The sequence below is a fragment of the Drosophila sulfurigaster genome, chromosome X (assembly GCF_023558435.1).
Source record: "Drosophila sulfurigaster albostrigata strain 15112-1811.04 chromosome X, ASM2355843v2, whole genome shotgun sequence".
NCBI lineage: Eukaryota > Metazoa > Arthropoda > Insecta > Diptera > Drosophilidae > Drosophila > Drosophila sulfurigaster.
This window is the reverse complement of record NC_084885.1, coordinates 14,935,317-14,962,721: the sequence shown is the minus strand read 5'-3', so window position 1 is coordinate 14,962,721 and position 27,405 is coordinate 14,935,317. Positions and strand designations below refer to the sequence as shown.

The 27,405-nt window shown below is 36.3% G+C and overlaps 1 protein-coding gene across 1 annotated transcript in view; it reads left to right on the top strand.

Moving 5' to 3' along the window:
* The first annotated feature begins 6,921 nt into the window (after nucleotides 1-6,921).
* Nucleotides 6,922-27,405, top strand: part of LOC133849596 (acetylcholine receptor subunit alpha-like) — a 119,344-nt gene continuing 98,860 nt past the window's right edge. The window contains exons 1-2 of the mRNA XM_062285784.1: nucleotides 6,922-7,265; nucleotides 8,273-8,702. The gene's annotated coding sequence lies outside the window, so the exon portion shown is untranslated. The remainder of the gene's footprint in view (nucleotides 7,266-8,272; nucleotides 8,703-27,405) is intronic.

Sequence of the window (27,405 nt, the reverse complement as noted above, 5' to 3'; positions counted from 1 at the left end):
CGCTGCGCCATGTTCATTGTTTATTTTTCATTTAATTTTACACTTTTTCATCTTCGAGAGCTGTTCGTGGCACATCTTCTGTCTCCCTCTCCCTCTCTCCCTCTCTCGCTCACTCGTGCACACAACAAAGTGTATACCCTAATCTTAACTTAGGTCTATGCGCTTTATAGCCCAGCCTGACACAGCTGACTTCGAGCCTTGACTTGCATATTTATTCAGCGCTTTGCATCGCGTCTCATTCACCTTGACAACTTGCTTGTAATGCTGCCCATAATCCCGTTGTGTGTCCCGTTCATGGGACCGACTGTCTTATGCTTGTCGAACTTGACTTTCGTCTTTCTTTTTGTACCTTTCCAAACATTTGGCTAGCAGGATATTATAGCTTAGTGGCGACAGAATGTGCAAAAAGACAGCAGCAAGCATTTATTACGTATACGTAATATACGTATACTTAATATAAATGTGTAAGCAAACATTTAACTACATCCAAATTGCTGACAATCATCCGTTGTGTTAAACAGAGATTGTGTTTAGTTTTTAATTTTCAAATAAATGGCATACATATGTATATGTCTGTAAATGTGAATCTCTTTCTCTCTTTATCTTGAACTTTTAAATATATATATAGCTAACGGGTATTTCACAGCTAAGCACTTTCTCACTTGGTTTTTGGTGTGTGTTTTTCCTTTTTTTATTTTACAATTCACAACTTCGCGCATTTAGTGAAAATTCAATTATGCAATATACGTATACTTAATATTAATAGATAAGCAAAAGCAGCTACCTTAGACTGTCATTTAAACATTTAATTTTAGAAGCTTTAGCTTTCAAAATTTTGTGACAATAATCCTAAGGCTTATACAGAATTTAAGTTTAGCTTAAAATTTGGCAATCGTCATAGAAAAATAAATTTTCTACTAACTTTCTCTCGCTCTTTCGTATTTTCACACTTTCATTTCTCAGTCTTTCATTTGGTTATTTGTGTGTGGCTTTCATTTCTTTATTTTACAATTCGCAACTTTGTGCATGCGGTAAAAATTATATAGTACGTTATATACGTATACTTAATATTGTTATATATACAAAAGCATTTATTGAAGACTGCCCATAAACATTTAATTTCAGCAAACTTAGCTCTCCAAATGATTGTCAATAATCTTAAGGCTTATACAGAATTTAAGTTTAGCCAATAATTTGACAATTGTAACATCAAATTGCAAATAAATGTTCATCTATCTTCCTCTCGCACTTTTGCACTTTTTTCCAATTCCCTAAAAAGGGCTAACGGGTATTTCACAGCTGAGCACAATTTCGTGTGCAACTTTCTCAGTTTTTGTGTGCATGCTTTTTTGTTGTTTTGTTTTACAATTCGCAACGTGGCGCTTGTAGTGAAAATTCAATTATGGAATGTGCCATTCCCTGAGACTCTGTCTCATTCACAGTCTCTGCAGATGTCTCTATAGCTTTTTTTGCAGTGGACACTGTAGCGTTAGCGTTAGCGTTGGCATTGCCAGCAAATTCGGCGCGTAAATGACAAAAGTTTTCGCTCGAGTGTTGATCTTTAGTTAGGTCTACAAAGAGGCGCCCGATGAGGTGGGTGGTTGGGGGTGGGGGGAGTAGGGGCGTGCCATTGGCAGGGCACATTGAAAGGCGTTGGGGCAACATCGTTAGCTGTCAGTGGCTGTAAGTGGCATCCTTGAAAGTTGCGCTTGTGCCGCACGCAATTTGCTGCAGCGCAGCGTGGCAAGTGTAAAGCTGCCAGTTGCCATTATAAACTAGATGGAGGATGAGGCAAGTACAAAAAAAAAAACACCAGAGAGATAGAAATACATAGAGGTCATTAAAGTCAAGCACGACTATAAAATTGAAATCTTTTCTATACTTGCTGCCATCGCTAGCTATAGCTCTATCTCTCTAGCTCTCTCTCTATCTCTGTCTCTCTTTCTATCTCTGTGTTTCTCTCTCTCTCTCTCTCACACACACACTCTTGCTATCTTCCTCTATGTGTTGCTGCTCGCAATTTGCAGCTGTCAATGGAGCGCTGCGAGTTTCTCACGGCTGTCAAGGCAAATCGCTTAATCGCTTGACAATCGCTTAGCATGTCTCTAGGTAAAAGTAGCTATAATTGTTTACAACACACACACACACACAAACACGCACACACACATACGAATTTTCAATCGCGTAATACATCTTTTGAGTCATTAAACATGGCAAATTGTCGACGTCTTGTTTCGTCTTTCGGGCCTCATCAAAAAAGCCAATTTCACTTGAATGTTCGCGTCAACTGTCTGTCTTACCGCCGGCCACGCCCACCTCCTCTTTGCCACCCCCTCTCACACACACTCATAAGTCTCAGCTGCGAAGTTGACAGTGTGTGTGAGCAGCGGCAACCAAAAAACCCAACCAAATTTTCCGCCTCAATTAATTAAAATGTTTTGTTTTAATGCCCTAACCATCGGCGGGGTAAACGGCCAAGGAAGGAGGGAGAGGAAGTGGGAAGTGGGAAGGGGAAGGGTCGATGACGAGCAGTCCTTTTCTTATACTTTTCCCCCTGCCTCTGGTGCCACCCGTCTTTAAGGCATTCTTGTGTAAAAATGCTGATTGATATTTCCCTTCCGGTTAATATCTTGTGCTCAATATTATTATTGTTGCCGCTGCTGCTGTTGTTGTTGTTGCTGTTGTAGCTTTGCGCAGACTTTAGCTTTTCAAGGTCGCACAATAAAAATGAAGTTCATCCATCATTTAGAGCGACGCAAAGCCAAGCCAAAAAGGGCTATAGAAAGCGAATGAGTCGCTGATGAAATGAAATGAGATGCGTTACAGAGAGAGAGAGAGAGGGAGGGACAAGAGGAGAGAGAGAGTTAGATATAAGGTGAGCCGAGTCGAGAGTTGCGATGCGACGCGATGCGATGAGTTGTGCGTTGACAGCAGGACGACTCAATTAGTCGCACAGTGCTGCATTTACATAATATTTTAAGCGAAGTTTATTTCATTTAATTGTTGGCAAATTTCACTCCTCGTCGAGTCATGCACATTGCCCCCCACACAAAATGTTATGCTCTGCGAACTCTTTCGCATTGTGTGTTATGCTTTAAAACACAACACAATATGGAGGCACGTGGCTCGCTCTTTCAATGTTTGGCTCGTGTCTCGTGCCTCGTTAGACAAACCGCAGACACACAAAAGAGCCGCACACACATAAATAATCATTTACAATGCCAGCATAAGGGGTAGCAAAGTCTGTCTGTCCATTTGTCCATTTCCAGCGAAATTGGGATGAGAAACAGCGAAAGACAAAGGGAGAGATATAAGAAAAAAACAACACAAAAAAAAAAAAAAATGAAAACAACAACAGGACTGTCAGCTTGTAATGATCGCTAATGGCGACTTTGCCGCCTTTGCTTTTGGCTTTGGTCAGCTTACCACCTGCCACGATGGCGGAAATAAGCAAACACGAAAGCGCAAGACAAACTGCCAAATACCCTTTATAAGAAAAAATGTGAAATTGAGATTTGTGCAATGACAGAAAATAAGATTTTACAATATATAGTATAACTAGAAACTAAGGAATAATGGTATATAAATAAATGTTTAATAATTTAAGTCAATTTTGAAAACTAGATTTTTATGAATACAATATAATATAATTTATTATTTTTATTTCATTTATGAAGGTTAACTTCAATTTAAATAGAAAGAACGGCAACTGCTTTATGAAATTTAAAACTCATTTTATGTGTTTTTATACCCGCTACGTGTAGTAGATAGAAGAGTATGCTGGAAATGTAGGTAACAGGCATAAGGAGGCATATCCGAGCCTATAAAGTATATTCTTGATCACTGTTAATAGCCGACACGATATAGCCATGTCCGTCTGTCCGTCTGTCCATCTGAGTGTCTGTCCGTCTGTCCGTATAAACACCTAGATCTCAGAGACTATAAGAGATAGAGATGAAATATATATGTATTTTCAACAGCAACAGCAGTTTTGCATGCAGCCACATCCGCCTCCGAAAATAGGTAGACATTGAATAGCAAGCATAATTTTGAAGTTAGAGTCGTTATTTTAATAACTGAGGTATTTATGATTGGTAAATTTGGTTGTAATTTTAAAATTGTAAAAGTTATTTAACAAAGAATTGCTGCATATATAATATATTTTGTACTCGATGGTAGGTTTTCAGTATTTTAGTATTTAGCTCGATATTGATAGATCAAGTATAAGCTTTGGTATATTTTTGTATTTTTTGGTATATTTTTATACCCGCTACCCTGGTACCCAATCTGGTACATTGTGCCGTCTGTGGTATATTTTGAATGGTGTACTATATCGATATACCAAACATATCATTTGGTATTTTTAACATTTTTTTAAAAGTATTTTCGGTATATTTTGAAAATGATACCGCAATATTTTGCCTTTATTAAAAATGGGTAGAAAATGTTAGAAAATGGTTTTATTAAAATTGGCTAGCGGGTATCTCACAATCGAGCATACTCGACTTTTCTTTCTCACTTGTATTTTTTTTAGTTAAATATCATGTAGAAAATATGTTATAAATAGAAATGCAGTAATACAAGTAAGCTCTGCTGTTAAGAACGCTATTAAAATATGGGCATAAGTTAGGGGAAAGTCATGATTAATTAGGCCAAAGCAAGACATGAGACCTGAAGGCTTGAAATAATATGCAACTTAAATGGTGGCTGACACAAATGGTAACTGGCACGTAAATAGAAGCAAATACGATTGAGAAATATTTTCTAAATGGAATATATAAAATCACTTGTGAAGCTGAGATTTTAAATCTTTGGATGTAGATAATGACGATTCAAACAACATTTAAATAACTCCAAGGAACTTAAAGTTATAAAGAAGAAAATGAATTTAATAAATGGGAAGTTTGGTAGTTAGGAGAAATTCGAAATAATGATGATTATACTTTTAAAACAAGCTGCTATTCTTTAAAAATATTAGGGAAAATAAATCAGTTTAAAAATTTTTAATTAAGACAATTTATTTTAAACGATAAAGTTTCACTGACATACAAAAGAAATCTGCATATTGGGAAGCTTAGATAAAAATGCATGTTATATAAAATAAAATATGTTAGTTGAGATTAATTTGAAATGAAGGCTATACAGAAAATATTAAAATGGCAAAGTGTAATAAAGAGTTTTGAATTCGAAAAGTTAAGCGAAGGGAAGATTTAAATGGAATTTCGCTACTGTATAATTAAATTTAGCATTTAAAACTAAATTCAGTATATAATAAATGTAATTTTGTTTTAAAGCAAAAATTACAGTTTAAATATGTTAATAGTAAAATTTATACAATTCAGTAACGGCAAGCTTAGATTTAAATTTAAATAAAATAAGAAGTGTATTTTGAGTACAATTTTTGGTACATATAATAATAACCCCAATATTTATGATTTCTACAAATTTTGTATGTATATGTACATATATATAAAATATATCAAATATAGCTTTTGGTATATGAGTATTTTGTTGGTATATTATTCTTTTGATAATTTCTAGCAACTGTAGCTCGACTGTAGCTTTCTTACGTGTTAATGTTAAATCATAAGAGAACAGATATATGTAAGTTATGTAGACGTGACTGCCTCAAAATAATAGGTCGTATTTTCCAAACTTTGTAATTATGAAGGAAGAAGTTAAAGAGAGAGAGGTTGCACACATTTATAAATGCTATAAATATGTGAAAAGTAGCGCGTACAATGCGAAGCGTTGACAATGCGTAATTTAAAGATTGGTTAATGTGTGAGATTCAATTTAAAGCTGCATGAAATGTGGCTGACAAAGCTAGTTGTGGAGTTGTTTTCAACTCATCTCGACTATAGATATGGCTATTGTATTAGCGCTGACAATCGCAGCAGCAGATTGCTGATAGAGAAGAGAGCGAGAGCAAAGGGGGAATAGAAAGAGAGAGAGAGAGAGAGAGAGAGAAAGAGATAGAGATAGAGTCTGGCTGCTCAGCTAAAGATAGTGTAAAGTGCCAACAAAAGCCATCAATTTGCAACGCGTAGTGTCCATTGTCCAACGCAACGCACACGATGCCCGCATGCCACCGATGCCACGATGCCACCGATGCCACCGATGCCACGATGCCGTCTCCACATTGCAGATTGCAACATCTATATGCGGTTTGCTACAGTTGCTGCTGCTGCTGCTGTGGCACGTTGCCTCTCGATAGCTCATCCACAATTCAGCTGGAGCTTTCATTAACCTTTTTGGCATTCAACATAATTCAATTTGGCATCAAGTCGAGCAGCAGCAGCAACAGCAGTAGTTGCAGCTGTAACAGCAGCAGCAGCAGTAGCAGTAGCAGCAACTCATTTGCATTAATGCAAATGCACACACACGTGTATTGGTGTGTGTGTGTGTCGGTCTGAGTGTGTGTGTTGGTGAAGTGCATTCGCAAATGTTCATAAATAAATTGATTTGGCTGCCAAGCAAGCCTTAATTGTGGCTAACTGTTCGTCATATCCACGTAATTGCCAATAAACTTGGCTAAAAGCAAATCTCTCTCACTCGCTCGCTCTCTCTCTCTCTCTCTACTCCTTACTCCTTCGATGCTCTGCAATCGCAGCAGACAAATTGATTGAAGGGCATTTGCATTTCAACGGGATCGGGATCTGATGCCAGATGCGATGCGATTCGATTCGATTCGATTCAATGCGATGTCGAGACCTTGGTACTAATATCACGCATACGTCCCGTTGTAGCCGGCTACTGTTTTACTGTACATTGCGCATGCCAGGGAAATTTTAACAGTGTGCCATGGGGAAATTCTTGTGCCGCAGCAACATCAGCAACGACAGCAGCAGCAGCATCGGCAGGCAGCAGCCAGCAGCCAGCAGCAACATCTCGCATTGCAGAAACAGTATGAAACAGGACTCAGCGCAGACGGCACGCGTTTCGCTTCGAGTGAATCACAGAAGAACAACACAACAAAAAATATAGAGGAACACGCGAAGCAGCAGCAACGTTGTCGTCGTCGTCGTCGTTGTCGTCGTCGTCGTCTTTTGTCATCGTCGCGTTGTGTCGTTGGCGTTGTTCTTGTCGCTTTCTCGCATCCGTGACCGTGTCTCGTCTTCTCCGCGTGTTCGTCGTGTGCGTGTGTGTCTGTGCGTGTGTCTGTCTGCGTATCGTCTTGACTGTGTCGTCGGTGTGTGTGTTAGTGTGTCAGTGTATGTGTGCCGCGCATGTGACTGCCAGCTGCCTCCACGTTGTTTCTATGTGTAGGTTCTTCTGAATGCTGCTGTTTATAATAACAAAACACAGCCCAGGCCACAGCCACAGCAACTGTGACAACAGCAACATCAGACAGCAACACAGCAACCATTACAATAACTTGGCCATAACAAGCCGTTGCAAGTTGCAAGTTGCAGATGCAACGCACAAAAACCGCGCACAAAACGCTTACATAAGTTCTGAGTTGTGTTGCTGTTGTTGTTGCTATCATTGCTGCTGCTGCTGCTAAGCGGCAACATAATGTTGCACATAACTGGCGCCAATAGAAAAAATGTTAAAATTTAAAGTAATACCAAAATCAAAAAAAAAAAGGCGCGCAGTTGTCTGCATAATTGTTGTTGTTGTTTGTGTTGCTGCGTTTAAGCGTCGTCTGATTGCCACGAAATGTTGTCGTTGCCTACTTTGTGGCGCGCGCGCGTTTCTTGGCATTGTTTGCCATAGTTATTGTTGTTGTTGTTTTCGTTGCTGCTGAGCTGCAAAATTGTTACACGGTCATTTCGGAGGTCGCGCTAACAAAGCTGCCAGCCAAGGCAAAGATAGAGCAGCAACAATAACAGCAACAGCAACAGCAACAACAACAGCAATTGGGGGCGACAATTGTGAGTCAGTTTCAGTTTCAGTTTCAGTTTGTTTGTTTGTTTTTTTGGAATGCAAGTCGCCAATTTCGTAATCAAATTGCTGCAGCCAGCGAAATGTACGCTAAAAATTGTTGTTAATTATTTTGGGTTAATGCAATATATCAACTTGTTGCTGTCAATTATAATAATTGATTGTTTATGCAATTTCAAATTAACCATCTTTTGTTACTGGACGTTCAGCTGTGCGACACACACACACACACACACATACACGCTAAAGAAAAGTGTCACACAGAACCATAGAAAATCTTGTTAAAATTCTCTCGTTGTTCTCTATTTTTTTTGGCTTTTTGTTTTGTATCATGAAATGCAATGAAAATTTGTAAAACAACAAAAAAATATGCAAAAAAATCAAGTGAGGAATTCGACGCGACAAAATGAAAAACTAAATGCAAAATAAGCTGACGAACGAGAAGCAACAACAACTAAAAACAAAAACAAAAACAAAAACAAAACCAAATAACTACGAAAATTGCCAGAAGAAAAATAGTAGCAAAATACTAGAGTAATAATAATAACAAATAACAAAACAACAAACGCGAAAACGAACAACGAAATTTGAGCAAAAGGAAACGGAAACGTTTTTTGTTTTCTCTTCTTCGCGTTCTTGTTCTTATTGTTGTTGTTGTTGGCTTCTCTTCTTTGTTGTTATTTTCTTTCTCTCTCTCTCTCTCTCTCTCTGACTGTCTGTCTGTCTCTTTCTCTTGGGCTGCTTCCCGTTTGTTGTTGTGGCGTGTTTTCTCCCCGTCTCGTTTTTGGCTTTTTGGAAACACGCTTTGTGCCAAGGTAAGATTAAAGATATTTTTATTACAAATACGATAGATTCGGGGTATATTTGGAATTGGGGAGATGGGAGAAGGGAGACGGGAGAAGGGAGACGGGCGATGGTAGATGCTTGATGCTGCTGCTATTTGCGGCAGCTTGGCGAGCCAAAGATAAGTGAATACTAATTTAGATGCGCATTTCGCAGTCAGGGTTGCCAAGTGCCATAAAGATTGCATTTAAATTGCCTCCCGTATACATGTGTGTATGTGTGTGTGTGTGTGCTCCTTAAAAAGGGTATTCGAACTTCCGCACTTAAAGTTTTTCTACATTTTACCAAACAATAGAAAACAGAAGTCGCAGACTCTAAATTTAGTTACCATAACACAAATAAATCGCGAGGCTCAATTTAAATTTAAAATATAAACTAAATGCCACAAGCAAAATAATGTTTATATTATATTATATATGCATTGAATATTTTGTTCACTATTAAAATTCACGTAAAAACACTTTCACCTATTCAGATTAATTTTGGCTGAAATATTTGTCGCAGATTCTAACAACTAAATTTGAAAACTGAATTATGCCCAATTTATACATTTTTTACATATAGTAATTAGATGTCTTTATCAAACATATAACATAACATTTATGTATATATTCAGTTGTGAACTTTGAAATAGCAGTGCTTACGACCTACACTCTTAAAATTGAAAAGTACTTATACATATATTATATATTCCGTATATTTTTATTTGAATAACTAATATTAATAGTTGACTAAATATTGAATGAACCAAAAATGGGTGTTGCCTATATTAAATATACAAATAAATGGGTAATAAAAATGGTAATAAAATTAAATGAAACCATTTTAAAAATTAGTGTTTAGGTTATTCGTTTAGCTCTATGTAACATATATTTAAAGCTAAGAATGATTTTAGGAAGTTTTTATCTTTTACGATAAGATATATAAACTTGTCAATTTTTTAGTTTGCGTACGAATTTGTTAATTTTTGCAATTATCTTAAAAAATACAAAAAGTTTCTAAATCATTCTTAGCTCTAATAAAAGTGCTTATCACGAACTATTTGATATACATATCTTTATTTAAAACACAACTTCAACCAAATTTGATTTTTACATTTTTTGTTTACGATATAACTTGAGGTTCTTCTAATTAATATTTACAAAGTGTTTATCATTTAGTTATCTTTAATATAATAAATGGAACATTTTTAAATCTTATTCATTTAGTGAAAATTATTTTAGAGAACAAATATTTCTTATTTTCTATTGTTTAAATAACTTATTCAAATCAAGGTAATACACTAAAGTATATACATACATTTATTCTTGATATTAGTGCAAAATCTATATGCTATATTTTATTAAATTAAATAAAGGTAAACCATAATTATTGCAAACATTTTTAACAATACTTGTTTTAATTCGTAATTGTTTCTCATCGCATTTAAATTTATAACAGTAAAAAATCGTTGATCCAAAATTGTTTACCATCAAGTTGAAAATTATTGTGAATCTAAGTTTTTCTAAATCGTATATATTTTAATTAAAAGACATATATGTAAAATCATCGTTAGATATTTATATTTCAATAATTAGAAGCTTTGCAAATGAACGAAATAATGAAGCTGAAAGCCTTGAAAATAGGAAAAAATATACATATATAAATTAAAAGAGTTGCCAGCTGAATATAATTGAATTAGCAACAAATACAAAGTTTTGCTTTCAAGTTGCCAAGCATTTATGTATTTCATTCAACATTCAGCAGGCGCAACGTTTTTGAAGAAGGAAACTTGTAATTATGATTATCATATTTATTGTGAAAAGTGAAAAATGTTGATGTCTGTCGTCGTCGTCATCGTTGTTGTTGTCGTTGTTGTCGTCGTTGTTGTCGTCGTCTCATCAGTGCTAATTCACTAAAATTGAATTATTCTAAACGTAGACAAGACAGCACACCGCAAGGGAATAGCCAAAGTTTTGTTGGCCCAAAAAGTTATGGTAATTGGAACTCTACAAAGAGTGAAACTTTTGCGCAAAAATGATGAAGTGAAAATCCTTTCCCAAAATTGTAATTAAAGTTGTCACGCAATTTAATTGAAGCGTCTTAGGTGGGGGAAATTAAAACGAAAGTTGTGATGAATTGTGAGAAGAAAAGAGTAAGAGTAAAACAAAAAAAAAAAATACTATATGGCATAAATTGTGTACAAATGAAAAGTGATTGTCGTAGGTCAGTTCAATTTTGAGATAGGTTCGTTTTGCTGTTACAGTTTTTATTTGATATTTGTGTGTGTTTCGGTTGTCTTGGAAGCGGGTAACGTGACCGCACTTATTATGCATGTGGTTGCCTCATAATGGACTCTTTTGGATTATAATGAAATCATTTAACAATTTTGCTCAAAAACTACTTGAATGTTTGCCCAGCAATTTGAGCGATTACAGAGCAAGAGAGAAAGAGGGAGTGGAAGTGGGCGAAGAGGGTGGTTACTGCGGGGGTTGGAAGTGAGTAGTTGTAATGCTCGTTGTTGTCCTGGTTCTGACTGTGGTTGCCAAAATACCAGCACAGTTCCACATTTATTTATTTTTGTTGTTGGCTTTCCAATTTCCCTCAGCACACATACACACACACACACATGCAAACACACACACACACACACACACACGTATACGTCCCCCTTTTTGGCTTATCGAGCCACTCTGCCAACTAGTTGTAGTACAACAATCGTGTGCCTACATTTTAGGGTTTTAATTAAATGCAACAACAATGCTAGAAGCAAACAAAACCCAACATTGCACCCACACACACAGTGCCCTCTTTCTCTCTCCTCTCTCTCTCTCTCGCTCTGCTTGTGTGTTGCCATGTGTGTGTGTGTATGTGTTTGGGGGGTCAAGAACTGTGACCGTAATAACAAAAGCAACAGTACTCCAAATGCGATTTGTGCATAGAAATTAAACGAACGGGATTAAATCCTGGGATTGCCCCAAAAGATTTAACATGAATTACTTGCATCTCTACTGCAGATTAAACAAATATTAATGGATTACAACACACACACACACACATGTAAAAATAGAGTTGCGAAATCAAGTTTAATTTATATTTAGTATTCATCAATTACCAAGTATAAATAATTATAAAAGCGTGATTCATGATTTTAGCTTTTAGCTGCGACAACAGTATGAATATCAATATCAATACCACGGCGTTAATGAAAAAGTTTTTAAAATTCAGAAATCGCCTTTTAATTGATTTGACTAAAAGTTTTCAGAGAAATCTTTAAAACGACTTCAGCATCAAATTAATTTCTAGCTGTTCAATTTGTTTATAGAGAACTTTCGAATTTGATCTAACATCATATCTATGTATAATGAACGATTTCCAGCTTATTGAACTAATTGGCAAAATTATTTTGAACTTTTTATTCATTTTTCTGGAACTTGGCTGTCGTTTTATTTGTTAATTAGTATCAATTTAACTTAACAGATTTCTGTTATTTTTTAAGTTCTAGTTTCATTGTAGAAAATTGAATTTGTGTATTTCAAATAATTTGTATAGCTTATTCAGATGCAATTTACAATCATATTGCAATAAGTCGCTGCTTATTGAACTAATTTGCAGAAAGTATTTCAACTTTTTTTCAGTTGTTAGTTAGTTGAGAAATTCTCGCCAATTTTAAAGTTTTAGTAAATGCTATGAATAAATAAAATCAATACTTGATGTAAAATTTGTTTGCATAAGACAGAATTTTTATGCATACAATAAAACAAGTAAGAAAGTTACAGTCGAGTGTGCTCGACTGTGAGATACCCGCTACCCATTGTTATAAAGGCAAAATATTGCAGTATTATTTTCAAAATATACCGAAAATACTAAAAAATACTAAAAATATGCCAAATGGTATGTTTGGTATATCGATATAGTACACCATTCAAAATATACCATAGACGGCACAATGGACCAGATTATCGGCCAAAGCAACTAAGAGCCCTAGTAAGTAGGCGTTTTTGCCCATACAAAAGTATTTCTTTAATAACTTCCACAATTTCTATCTGATCGCAACCAAATCAGGATTCATAACTGCTATAGTAATTATTGTATATACTGAAATTTGTAACTCTAGCAACTATTCTTTTTTTTTTGATTTGCGGGGGCGGAAGTGGGCGTGGCAAAAATTTGAAACAAACTTGATCTGCGTGCAAACATAATAAATGCTGTCGAAAAAAAATTATAGCTCTATCTCTTATGGTCTCTGAGATCCAGTGTTTCATACGGACGGACGGACAGACGGACACGGCTAGATGGTCTCGGCTATTGATGCTGATCAAGAATATATATACTTTATAGGGTCGGAGATGCCTCCTTCTACATAAATTTCCTGCCGGCACAAAGTTATAATATCCTTCTACCCTATGGGTAGCGGGTATAATGAACTACTAATAAATTAATAAAATTCAGATTATCCTTTTTTTTTCTTGGCTGTGATTTCCTTTGTTAATTAGTTGAATTCGGAACATTTTTATAGCTGTGCACGTAATAAACTGACTAGTCTAAATTCCATCATTTCAACAATATTAGTAAATATTATTTATAAATAAATAAATAAATAAATACTTGTCAAACTTGTTTGCAAAGCTTTTAAGTTAAAAATATATTTGAAATTCAGATCGTATCGACAATTTCTTGGCTGCAGTTCATTTGTTAATTAGTTGTTTGGAATTGAATTGTTAAGGAATTCGCAACATATTTTTTTTACAGTTGTGAACTGAATACCGAATATAATATAATAAATTGCATGCATTTAATTTAATACATTCGAGAATAATGTTTCGTTTCCTGCTTTTCATGTTTTCCTTTCCGTATTCCGTATTCCGCATTCCATGCGAGAAGCAATTGCCAAGTTTTAAATATTTAAATGGCATTTTAGGCGCCTGCTCTCACATACTATACATACATATAAATGTAAAACATTTTGCTTTTATCTAATGCTAAATTCGCTATTGAACCGTTATCGTTGCGACATTGAAGCGAAGTGTAGTGAAGTGAAGTGCTTCGTCGCATCGACAACAAATTTCATGGCACATTGACGTTCGACTACTTTGCATATTAATCGTTTTGCTTAATTGTTGTCTTCTGTTTCTGTTTCTGGTTCTGGTTCTGTTCCTGCCGCCTCCGCAGCGAGACGTGCAGCAGCATAATATTTCGGCGAATCCCAAAAAATGGAGGCTGTCTTTAGCTCGTTGTTCTCGTTGTTGTTGTTGTTGTTGTTGCTGGGATCAGGTGGAGGCGTGTCTGGCAGCGAGAGGGCGACCCAAAATGAATGAGTGAACTTAACATTAGAGACGCCATCAGTTCTCTCCTGCCCAACTCGACTCGCTGTTCAATGTGCTGGTCAAACAAAAGGGCGCACCAGGGTTCCAAAATGCGGACAATGGGGCGTATGAGCAACAACAAGGGCAACAACAACAACAACAACAACAATGAGAATGAGAATGAGAATGGACGGCAGCAATGGAGTCTACAACAAGCCAAATAAATTGTAAACATGGGAAAAAACGTTTGCAGCGCTGAGCAAAATGAAGAGATTAGTAAAATGACCACCAGGACACGGCAGGCGTTGAGAGAACTCACTGCCTGTCCCCCCCTCTCCGTCTCTCCGTCTCTTCTCTCCTTCACTGTCCCTCCTTTGACCCTCTGGCCAAACGCTTTTCCGCAAATCCCTTGGCTGTCATTGGGTTGAGGTAGAAGGGGAAGGATATACGTGTGTGTTTGAGAGAGACAAGGAATGAAGAAAACACATTTAAACGAAGCTATGCTGATCTGACCTGTTCACTGCCTTCCGCTCTAGCCATATGCTCTACATATATACATATGTATGTATGTATGTGCATATATAGTACAGTCCAGAGTCGAGTCGAGTCGAGTCGAGTTTTTGGCCATCTTCTTCCTCGTTGCTTTTTATGGCCATGTCAAACACTGCAAATCAGTTTAAACTAACAACTAGCTTGAATGGCGCTCTGTCCAACTCAACTAAAGAGCAGAAGAGAGGCAGCTGCTATTTCTGTCTCAACTCCTGCTCCTTGTGCTGCTCCTTTTGCTGCTGCTGCTGCTGCTGCTGCTGTCTGTGTTTTTGGGCGTGTCAATGCTTTTGTCTGCAGTGCAGCAGCTGACGCCTTAAACGGACGACATCAACAGCAACCAGCAACCAGTAACAGCAACAGCAACAGCGGCGACGACAACAGCAACGACTATGAGCATGACGATGACGATGGCGATGGCGACTCTTAAAGCCGCATTATGCTCCATTCTTATACCCTTACATGCTGTACTACAACTGGCTGAGATATTTTGTACAACTCCATTAATTGCAGCTAATTTTTAAACATTTACTAGATTTTAATATGTGTGTAGCACTAATTTGAAATCTTGAACAATGCAGTAAATGAAATGAATCTTAAATTTAAATGAAATTTATTAAGTTCAACATTTGTAATATTTTCGAAATCATTTACAATATTTACATAGAACTCTATTAATTGCAGCAATATTGAAGCATTATTTACTTGACTTATATATTTGTGTAGAAATGATTAAAGATCTTTCAGATAATAAATTAAATTCATTTTATTTTGCTTTTCCAACGTTTTTGATTAGTTTTCTTTACTTTTAAGTTACATAAAAGCCAAAGCATAAATATATTAAAATAGAATAATATGATAAACTTTTTTTTTATTAGCCAAAGACCAGTACTAGTAAATTTATGTTGGGTTATTGTATCCGCTGAAATTATTTTATCATTTCAAAAATACTTAATCAACATTTCAAAAGTTAAATTGAGAATAACATCGTTGGCATCTGTAACAGAATTGTTTCAGTATTTTATATTAACCAACACTATTGAATATTAAGCTTATCTGTAAAAGAAAAAGGCAACATAAGAACACGATTTTTTTTAAGCTCTCTCTCTCTCTCTCTCTTTAATAATGACAATTAATAAACTTACTTATTGTGAAAATAAAAGCTGATATTCATATTGAACAATATACAAAATTCACATTATCTAGAATCTAGAATTAATTTAAATTAAGTTGCCAAGTTATTTTTATAATGAGTGTATCATTTTTGGATAGTTTCAGAAGATGTATAAAAGATGTATAAAAACTGATAGGAAACTGTTCATGTTGAAGTATATATTGCATATTGAGAGTCCTTAGAGTATAGCAATAATTTAAACTTTCAACATAATCTTCAATTTAATATAATTTGTGATATTAATTACAATAATCTATTTTCAATTTCTCTAAAATTTGTATAAGCTTAAGAAACTGCTAAGAATTCTTCTGCAATTACAATTTTCAAGTCAATTTTCAATATTTAAATTATTCAAACAAGTGTTTTAATTATCTTTTTTCAATGCCTTGAACATTTCTAGTAAATCGTTTGAATTAAAACTTGAAATTTTCGTCAGTCGACGTTTAAAGTCAATTTCCAATTCATTCACAATATTAAGAGCAATTCAGTTCAGTCAGTTCAGCCGCTCAAATATTTGCGTATATTAACATTGTATTTTGAATGGTGTCATCAAATCAATTATTAACATAATAAATATGTCTATCAACTTTATACAACTTGGTACAGTGTATCTCGAGAGTCGATTGCGTCGTTGCCGAGACGTAAACGCTTTATTTTCTTTGCCGCCATCGAGCGTTTGGTTTGCTGAATTATTGAGCAGGACAACGGCTACAATGCGGCATTCCCACACACACACACACACACACACACACGTTCACACCTTGCCACCCACACACATGTGTGTGTGTGTGTGTGTGAGGGAGTACAAACTGGTTTCACTTACCTGTGTGCGCACAATTAACCAATTAGCACTTTTTCACTTTTCCTTTTGTAACGTGAATTTGTGTTTTTTTTTGCTTTTATTATTATTTTATTGCACTTTGTTGTTATTGTTGTAAATGAAAATTTGTTTGCTCATAAAAATTTTAATTGCTGCAACACAAAACAATGAAAAGCCAAAAAAAAAAAACAACAACAACAACGGCAACGGCAGCAACAGAAACAGCAAAACAACACACACACAACAACAGCAACAACAACAACAAAAAAAAAAAAGTTTTGAGTAGGGAAATGAAAAATGTGTAAAAAGCGCGAGGGCCAATAAAAATAAATAAAATCAAAAGCAGGCAGGCAGGCAGAGGCAGCACAACAAAAGGCCCTACAGATAAAGTGCTAGACAGACAGCGAGAGCGACAGAGAGAGAGAGAGACAGACAGAGAGAGAGAGAGAGAAGAGGAGGCAAATACGCATTCTTGTGGTTGGCAGGTAACTCGACCTGTGCGTGAGCACAATTAGCTTGACAGCTCCAAAGGCGACAGCCATAAAAAGCTCTGGCAAAACAGCAAAACAGCAAAAGTCTGCTAATGATTCCAAGCTACATGCCATGTATATTAAAATAAATGTATGTATTCTATGCTATATACCATATAAAGGCAAGACTATGTTTACCAATTGTTTAAGATAGCCTGACTCTAGCTACAATATTACAACTATAAAATACTATTATATTTATTACTATGTTATGAGTTTTTGGGAAATGAATTAAGAGTTGCGTTCGGAAAATAGTTGAAAAGCTTGTTGAATAAGAATTTTCTTCTTGTTTTGCTTGTATACATATTCTGAAACTTACCAATTAATATAAGAATGACTTGGAAATTTCTTTTAAATTTCTACTAGACTCTAAATACTATGTGCATTTTTTTTTTTATACCCGCTACCCATAGGGTAGAAGGGTATTATAACTTTGTGCCGGCAGGAAATGTATGTAACGGGTGAAGGAGGCATCTCCGACCCTATAAAGTATATGTATTCTTGGTCAGTATCAATAGCCGAGACGATCTAGCCATGTCCGTCTGTGTGTCTGTCCGTCTGTCCGTATGAAACACTGGATCTCAGAGACTATAAGAGATAGAGCTCTAATTTTTTTTCGACAGCATTTGTTATGTTTGCACGCAGATCAAGTTTGTTTCAAATTTTTGCCACGCCCACTTCCGCCCCCGCAAATCAAAAAAATCGAATAACAAGCGTAAGCGGGTATCTCACAGTCGAGCACACTCGACTGTAACTTTCTTACTTGTTTTTCTTATATTTTTTACAATTTGTTGTTTTCATTTGTGAAATAGTTTTTCGTTCACTGTGTTAATCTATTTCAGTTGTAAAGGTTGAATTGACTTGCTATCTTATTTTGGTATTTACATAAATTTATATCGCATAGTGAATAGTTTATGTATTACTTTGGCTACACTTCAAGTTAATTTAAAATAACGAAATTAAAAGTGAAATTAAGTAAGCCATTAAACGAATTCATTACTTCAAATTACAAAGAAAAATAATCCTAAATAAAAATGCAATAGTTTGAAAACTAAAAAAAAAAAACTATTACAATACACGCTTGATATGAAATATTTTAAGTTATTTTATAATATTACTATCGATGCTCTTCTTATGCTATGTTTGCTCAATTAAGATTCAGCTTTATAAAGATTTTGTAGCTTAACATTGCAATGCAAATTACGAAGTGCTGCCTAAATAAACTTGAATTTGATGCTGCTTCTGCTTCAATTTTCGAGGCAGCCCTCGCTGGGTGTTCTCTTGCAGCACATGCTTTCCCCTTGGGTTTGCGTCTGTTTTGCTGCGGTTACCAATGTGTTTTGCCCCATTCCCTGACACACACCTCCACTTCCTCCCACTCCCACTCCGCTTTGTCTTGTGGCCTATCTTCTCGTGACCGTGTCGTAAGTTGAGAGAGAGAGCGACGACTCATAAAATGCGTAGCAGAAGCAACAAAAAATCATCATAATAAAATAAAATCTTATATTATATATATTTTTGTTCCTTTGCCTTGTGTTTTGTTGTGTTGTAGGCGTTTTTCCTGTTCGCGAAACTTTTTAATAGCATTGAAAATGCCTCGAAAAGGCCGCCGAAAGTATTTTGAGATTTGCGACGCGTCCTTTGCACTCACTGTAGCTTTGTGTGTGTGTGTGTGTGTGTGTTGGTGTGTGCATGTATGGCAACATTTTAAATAATAAGCGTTGTGTGTGCTTTTCACTTGCGTAAGCTGTCCGTTCTCGCTTACTCCCCGCTCCCCGCTCCCCGCTCCCCGCCGACCGGTTAACCCCGTCGCACGCTCTGTGTGCTCGCTGTTCACCCGGAAAACGCAAACATAAATGCGGATTGGCCAAACCGAAACTGAACTGAAACGAAACCAAAACCAAACCAAACCAAACCGAACCAAAAGAGTGAAAAAGACAAAAACCCGCATCCTTTTTGCGGGTTTTGTGCCTCGTTTGGCAATACTCTCCCTCTCCCTCTCCTTCTCCCTCTCCTTCTCCCTCTCACTCTTCCTCTTATTTCCTCCACCCTCTTAGCAATTTGGTGTTTGCTGCAGTTGGCCAAATCTAATATGTTGGCCGCAATTCACTTACCTTTCGCTTTAACTGCAGGTTAGGGTACACGCTAGTCGGCTGCGGCCAGCAACTTTAGCGGCCAGCTGAGCTGTTATGGCTTTCGGTTATTATTGTGGTTATTTTTATCACTGTTGTTGTTGTTGTTGCTGCTGCTGTTTCTGTTGTCTGCTTGTTAAGTGGCTCGTCCTTGCAGCAGCAGCCAAATCCACTCTCTCCACTCTGCTACTCCTCGGGGGAAACACACAGAGAGAGCTTTTCTTTTGGGAGCTGTCATACAATTCATATGCCACACGCATACATACATTCATATATGTACTAGTATGTATGTATGTGTGTTTGCTTGTCAGAATTGAAACTGAGGCTTTGGCTTTTTTGAAGTGCGACTTCAATTGCAACTTCAATTACGGGGTGAGAGCTTCACATTTCTTCTTTTTGTTTTTTTATGGCTGGCAACAGAGTTGCCGAAGCAATAGCCACTTGACTTTGTTGCCCCCCATTCGCACAACTAAATGCCAAACACACACCAGTACACACACACACACACACACACATTCGCATAGAACCGCACACTAAAAAATGGCAACTAATTGAGTTTGGCCAAAAAGTGCTGCGTGCTTTTAAGCGCCACGCCACAAAAACTCAATGCAATCCAACTGTATAAGAGTCGCTATACAAATGTGTGTGTATGTGTGTGTGTGTGTGTGCGTGTGCAGCATGTGGCCATAGCCACACACACACACATTTGATTTACAAGCCCACATTGTGCATTTTTGTCTTCGTTTTACTTTAGCAAAAAACAACTCTGGGGACGTTGCGTGCGTTCACGTTGCGTATACGCAACATTCAAATTGAAAATACTTTACCAACCGCCCTCAAACAAGGAAATAACAACAACAACAACAACAACACCACATTTTACAATTACATTTTCCCATATACACTTTGTATATACATATGTACACACATTTTTTTCTTTCTTTCTTTTTTTTTTTTTGTTTTGTTTTAGGCTGCAACTTTATCGTGCAATAAATTGTCTCAAAACTCCTATTTTGCATATTTCATTGCAGCAAAATACACATTTTTTAAATTGGCCATTAAATCATACAGAAAGCAACACACGCCTCCACAAAATTAGCAGTTGACACACTTTTTCATGCATTCACCTTTCAAAGGAATTTCATTTAATGATTAGTGAGTGTCTCATTAAATCATGCAGAAATAATCCTCAAATAGTTCACTTTACTTTTCCTCGTTGTAGTTATCTTCAAATGAAAGCAATGTTCATTTCAATGATTAGTGGCTAAATCAAAGTCAAGTACAAGTGACATTAAATCATGCATAAATAAACTAGAAATTGTAAGTTAGTTAATAGTTATTTAATGTTGCCAAAGGTTATCTATGCTTTTTGTATTATTAAATATGATAAATAAAAAAAATACAATAAAGTAAAATTACAAATTGAATAAATATAATAAATTAAAAATAAATAATATTTACTAATGTCAACAAAAAAAAAAAATTAATGAACTAAGAAAGAAAAAAATAAATTAAAATTAAAAATATAAAATAAGAAATTTCAACAAAGTTATGTAAAGTCAAGTAAATAATAAATTAAAATTAACTAATAATAATAAAGAAAACAAAATCAAATAACAAAATGTAAATAAAATAAAATAATAAATAAAATGTAAATAAACAATTAAATACGAAAAACTGAAATAAAATAAAAAGATATTTAAACTAAATTAAATAAAGTCAAGTAAATTAAATTTAATTATAATAAAATGTATAACTCAATGAATATAATAAGTAAAAATAAAAAAATAAATCAAATAAAACAAATTTAATTAATACAAAATATAATAAACTTAGTAAATTAAGAAAATTAAATATTAAAAAATCAGGTGAAATAGAGAGGACAGAATAGAAGAAAGTAAGAAGAGGTTATGAAAATTAAAAATAGTTATAAGAAAATAAGAAAATTAAACAATTTAAAGTTAAATGAAATAATAATAATAATTATAGTAAATTAATAAACTAAAATAAAATCAAATAAGTCAAAATAGTGTTAAATAAATAATAACATATAATTGATCAGAGTATCATAAAGTCGAGCTGTTGCTTAGCTGCTTTCTGTTTCTGTTTCTGTTTGTTTTAGATCAGAAAAATGCAAATGACCAGAGCATTTTCAATTTCGATTGAAAAGTCTCTTAGAGGCGCATTTATCTCAAGTGAATACACTCATATGCCGCAATATATATATGTACATATATGCGTGTGTACAATATATATGCTGTTATGCTTATGAGGTGATATCAGGTGTAAAGAGGCAACCACAGACACAGACAGTTAGGCAGCTGCCAGTCGCAGGCATTTTCAATTTACTTGAGGGAGCATCGGCAGTTATCTAATCGGCCAGCGTGGATATTGACAGAGGCGATGAGAGGAAGAGGAAGCTCGGGAGTTTGGGCTCGGTTAGCGGACAATTATTCAAAATATGGCCAAGGCTGAGAAAGCATATGCAAAGTGAATCTTTAGCATAACAAATGCGCCCACTGACTGCCACAGCTTAGGATTACACTGGCTCGAAGGCTCGAAGACAAAGACGATGCTGATGACTTTACGTTTTGTTAAAATGGGGCGTGGTTGTTGTTATTGTTGTTGTTGTTGTTGCATGATGACTGGTTTGCTTACTTACTTGGTTGGCTGACTGGTTGGTTAGTTGGTTGGTAAACAAAATCGTGAGTAGACCGCAAAACACACGACACAACGACGGGGGGGTTTTGGTGGCGAGAACAATGCGCTGCCGTTTGGCAACATTAATCGAAATTGAATGCTGAATCGCTGCTGCTGCTGCTGCTGCTGTTGGTTAGAGGATGGTTGGATGGCCAGGAAGGATGACAGGAAGGAAACACTGCAGCCATCTCGCAGCAGCCTCAAACCCGAGCCGAGCATTCCAGCCGAAATGAAGTGAAAACGAGGTCAGGCCAAATAACAATAGCTGCTAAAGCGAAGCCAAGAAAAAGCCAGTTGTCTTCGTCAGACTTCAACTTCGACTTTCTTCGCCGTCGCCATCGCCGTCGCCGTCCTTTTGTGGTCTTTGGTCTTTTTGGTTTGCAGGTTAGCAGGTTAGCAGGTGGGGGTCAGTTGTGCTAGACCTGTAGGAAGTCTTATGATTTATTTGCCTAAACAATTGATATGCCGACCCCCCTACCCCACCCCCACCTCTTGCCACCTCCCTACACACATACTGTGTGGAAAACTTCGGTGACGCGACTCCTTGGAATCCCTTGCTTTGGCAACTCGTTCAAGACGAAGAAGACGAAATATGTAAATAGGATTTATGGCAAACTTTTAACAGGATTTTAACACACAATACGCAGCAGGAGTCGAAACAAGAGCACAGGATGTACAAGTATGAATACAAACAGTTGAAAACATATTTATCCAAGTGAGTGGATTTCAACTTGTCGAGCTCCCTCTTCTTGTTTATGTATGTATGTATGTATGTGTGTGGCGCCGTTAAGCCCAAACGGATGTGAAACTCAACTTGCTTTTGGTGACGAGCTGCCTGTCTCTCTCTCTCTCTCTCTCTCTCTCTGTCTCTGCCTGTCTGAGATTTGAAAGTGAATATTTCGATTCAGAGATTTGATTATCTGTAATGCATCTACTCAATGTCTCAATGTCTTAAGCCATGTCGCTTGTTGCCTTCAGATTTCAAAGTGAATGCGACGTTTCCTCTACAATATTCTCGTCTCCCTTTCTCTCTCTCTCTCTCTCTCTCCATCAAAATAATGCTGCTTTTCGCCACATTATTTGCATATCGTCAACCTTTTCTTTTGCCTGCCTGAGAATTTTTGAATTTAAAGTGTTGCTTTTAGTGTTTGTTATTCACATTACTTTACACTATAGTGTGTACTTAAAAATAAGTGGATAGCTTTCATTGAGACACTCAAACTCGGCTCAATTCTGTTTGGTTAAGCTAATTAACATTTAAGCCTCTGTGAAGTTGAAGGCTGTCTGTCATTCCTCGGATTCCTCGGTTTACATTTCTTTTGCAAAATAATGTTGCGTATTATAAATTTTATTTTCTTTTTTATGCCCGCTACCACAAACGGATCATACTTAGTAGTTTTGACTGACAATCTGATGTATGTGGGGTATATTTTGAATTTTGCCTTCAGTATATTTTAGTATTTTTTTGGTATACAAATTTTGTACTATATCGATGTACTAACTATACCCTTCGCTGTATTTTAGTATTTTTTGGTTATATGTATATATTTTGTACTCTGCAATATATTTTGAATGCAATATATTGATATACCAAATAAGGCATTCGGTATATTTTAGTATTTTTTGGTATTCGGTATTCTTCGGTGTATTTTGAGTGTAAAAGTACATCAAAATACCAAATTTAGCCTTCGGTATATTTTAGATTTTTTTCGGTATATATATTTTGTACTCTGCGGTATATTTTGAACATTTTACTAATATATTTTTCAATACATTCGGTATTTATATATTGTACTCTTGGGTATATTTTAAATGTAGTACTGCATCAATTTTTCAAATATACCCTTCAGACTATTTCAGAATTTTTCGGTATATACATATATTTTGGGTATATTTTAAAGTATTTTCAGTATTTGTTTGGTATATGGGTTTATTGAAAATGGGTGTCGGGTATCTTGGGGTCGAGCATACTCTTACTTATTTGCTGTTACAGTTGAAATACAAAATCTAAAGGGATCATGTTGAATATTGAATATTACTCTACTGTTAAAAGTCCGAACTTTTATTGTTTAATTTTTCATTTTATTTGTATTTACCTGTGTTCAATCCCTTAATTAGAACATGATAATATTTCATAACTTTTGAACTATTTTTACTTTGAATTAATTCTCATTTGCAATGCTTCTCTAAAATATGACTTGAATTATCGCTCTACTAATCCGTTATTTTCAATGTCATTTTACGTTGATCAGCAACATTTTAGTTTAGTTTCTCATCTAATGTTTCTCTTCAAAGAATGCCACTTAACATACATACTTGTAGTTCTCTAGACTATGTTTGCAGCTTCAGTGATTGGACTTCAGGGAATCTTTGCCTACGAAATACCTTTGAAAGTAACTCTCTCAGTTCATACGAATTTCTATCGTGTCACTTTCGATACAAACGCACTTGGCCTGTCTTCACATTAGCTCAATGCTTTCCCTTTGCTTCACTTTACATTCTCCTTCCTCTCTCTCTTCTATCTCTCTCTCTCTCTCTCTCTCTCTCGTTCACTGTGCTCTTGTTCTGCATTGTGTTGTGGTGCTCTTTGCATTGGCATTCCCCTCGCCTTTGAGCTGTGAGCTCCATTGAAATGTCTCGCAGTTTGTCTTTCGGTTTGTCATGTGAAAATTAAGCCATCGTCCTTGTTCTCTTCTTCTTTGTTGCTTGCTTCTCCTTCTCCTTCCTCTGCCTCTTACTCAAAAAGCTACTACGCAACTTTTGTCGTATTGTGATTGTTGTTCTTGTTGTTGTTGTTGCCATTATAAAAGCAGCTTTCCCCCTCAGGATTGCCACCTCGCACATCGCATTGCCAACTGTCTCTGGCGGTATTTACGCTTTCAATAATTCATGCTTAAAGGATAATCAGGATATGCTTGTATGTAAATTTTGATAATGCCATTTGCCTGCCAGGCCTTGTCTGTGTCTCAGTCTGAGTGTGCGTGTGTGTTTCATGGAATGGGTGATGTGTGCGCCTATGTGTGTGTGTGTGTGTGTGTGTGTGGCATGTGAACCACACGTTCAAGTGCTTGCTCAAGCTGCCATTTTCACACCTTTTGTGCTTGGCCCCACCCAAAAAACAACAACAGCAACCCCGTTTAGCTTCAGCTGAGCCGCATTTTTTTTTTTGAGTTCAGCTGTGCAACGCTTTGCTTCTTCACGTAATTTGCAAATCGAGTGCCTTCAGTCGCCGCCTGAGCACGACTAAGCACCGCAGTTAGTCATTCCAGTTATTTACTCATTCATTTCATGCATTTATTCAATGAATTCGCTCGCTGTACCCGCTCTCTCCACTCGCCATTCTCCACTCTTCTCTCTCTCCACTCTCCACTCAGGTGCTACTCATTTGCTGTTCACGCATTTTTCTTTAGCCATTCGCTTGAATTTTTAAACAGCTACCCGCCAATTGCTTGGGGAGCTGTCAGCGCGTGCCCCATGAAATATGAGTTGCTCCCACGAGATGCCAGCTGACTTGCCTCTCTTCCCCTCTCTTCCCTTCTGTTCAACTCTCTCTGTGTCTCTTGCTGCTCTTGCTGCACGTACATATGTGAGCCCCGCATTGGCATATGGCAACAGCAGAAATTGCTTTCAATCTCGGCAAGTTTGCGGTTTTCCAAAGCGTCCGACTACTCATTCGTTGAGGAAAGGAGTCTGGGAATCTGGGAGTCTGGGAGTCACCCGTAGGTGCTTGAAGCGTGTGTCAAGGGGTGTCAAGGGGTGTCAGTGGCAACTGCTGACCAAATGCTGCTCAAAAACTCAGCTGACCAACAAAATTTGTATGCAAACCCAACAGCAGCAGCAGCTACAACAACAATAACAACACAGAGTTGTACATTTTCATATGTCAATAAATTAAAAACCAAAAAAAAAAAAGAACGAGAAAAAAATGAAATGAAATGTGTATAAAGAAAACACAAACAGCAACAAACAAAATGGCAACTGTTACGCTTTGCTATTTTTTTTTTTTTTTTGCTTCATGGTGCAGAGGGGCGCGACGGTGTCGGAGTTGGGCGTGGCAGTTGGCATATGCAAAAATTTCGTACGAAATGTGTTGCGAAATTCAATTTAGTTGGATTTTTATTTACTTTGCCACACACACAGCTAACTGGGATTGCGAGTTGCCCCCGCTGCCAACGGCGCCCTCTCCCCTCTCTCTCTCTCTCTCTCTCTCTGTGTGTGTGTGTGTGTGCTCCTTTTGCTCCTTTCTCGCTCAGCTGGCGACTGACACAAACAGGTGCACAAGCTCGTATATCACTCACCCTTCACCCTTCACCCTTTGCTCGGAGCTTCCCTCTTCGCATCCCTCTCAATCCTCTCCACAGCTGGTGTTCGGGTTGCGCTGTTTAATCTTTCTTATCGATCAAATGTCATTTTTCAGCCGCTGTGCCACACACACACATACACACACAGTTTTGTTTGCCCCACGATCTGAGCTCTCCTCAAAGCACACACACACACTTACAAACACACACACACGTACGCATTCACACAGATTGTGGGTGAAAAATATTTGCATAAATTTACAAGCAATTTCTGTTGCATTAACTATCATTGCGATATTTGCATGACATATGCAGATTAGGCTTACTTTTCTAATCGAATATGCATCTATACTATATTTTACATATTATTTGCCCACACATCACACTTCCATTCACAGTTGGAACAAAATGTGTCGAAATCGATATCGAAATCACAATGTGTGTAAAAAGCAAGGGGAAATCATGTTCGACTGCAGATGTAATTAATTTACTATTATATTTATTATGATTTATTATTATTTTATTAAATTAGTTAGTTCATTTATTAATGGATTTATATGTTTAATTATTATTCATTTATTAATATTTGTATTAATGTGTTTATATATTTATGTATTTATTTATTATAAATAAATAAATTATTTTAAATTTTAATTTAAAATTTAAAACTATTTAGTTATGTATTTCTTTTCTTTTCTTTTCACACTTATTTCTTTTATTTATTCATTTTTGATAATGACTTTTTCACAATTCTAAGCAAATTGCTTAGCAGCAGCTTAGTTAATGTGAATTTCTGTTGATTAACAGTTGATCAAAAGTAATTTAAGTAAGTTAATCAATCTTTGTGAAGTTCTTCTACCTAACCTCGCCCATTTAGCATTTCTGCCTTCACTAATTTATTTTTATAATTCCTGAACATTTTTCAGATAAACAGAAATGCTTTTGCGTACAATTTGGTAAATTTTTACCTCTTTGGTTTATTTTAAATAGCATACCTTAGTATTTTTTGCGGTGTTTTACATTAGTATCTTTTAAGAATAATACTACACTGTTGTACTCTTATTCAAAATGGGTATAGAGTATCTCACAGTCGAGGATACACATGACTGCAGGTTTCTTACTTGTTGTCAATGACTTTTTTAGTCTTCAGTATTTAAATCAACTAACAACAGCTTGCTCTGTCAATA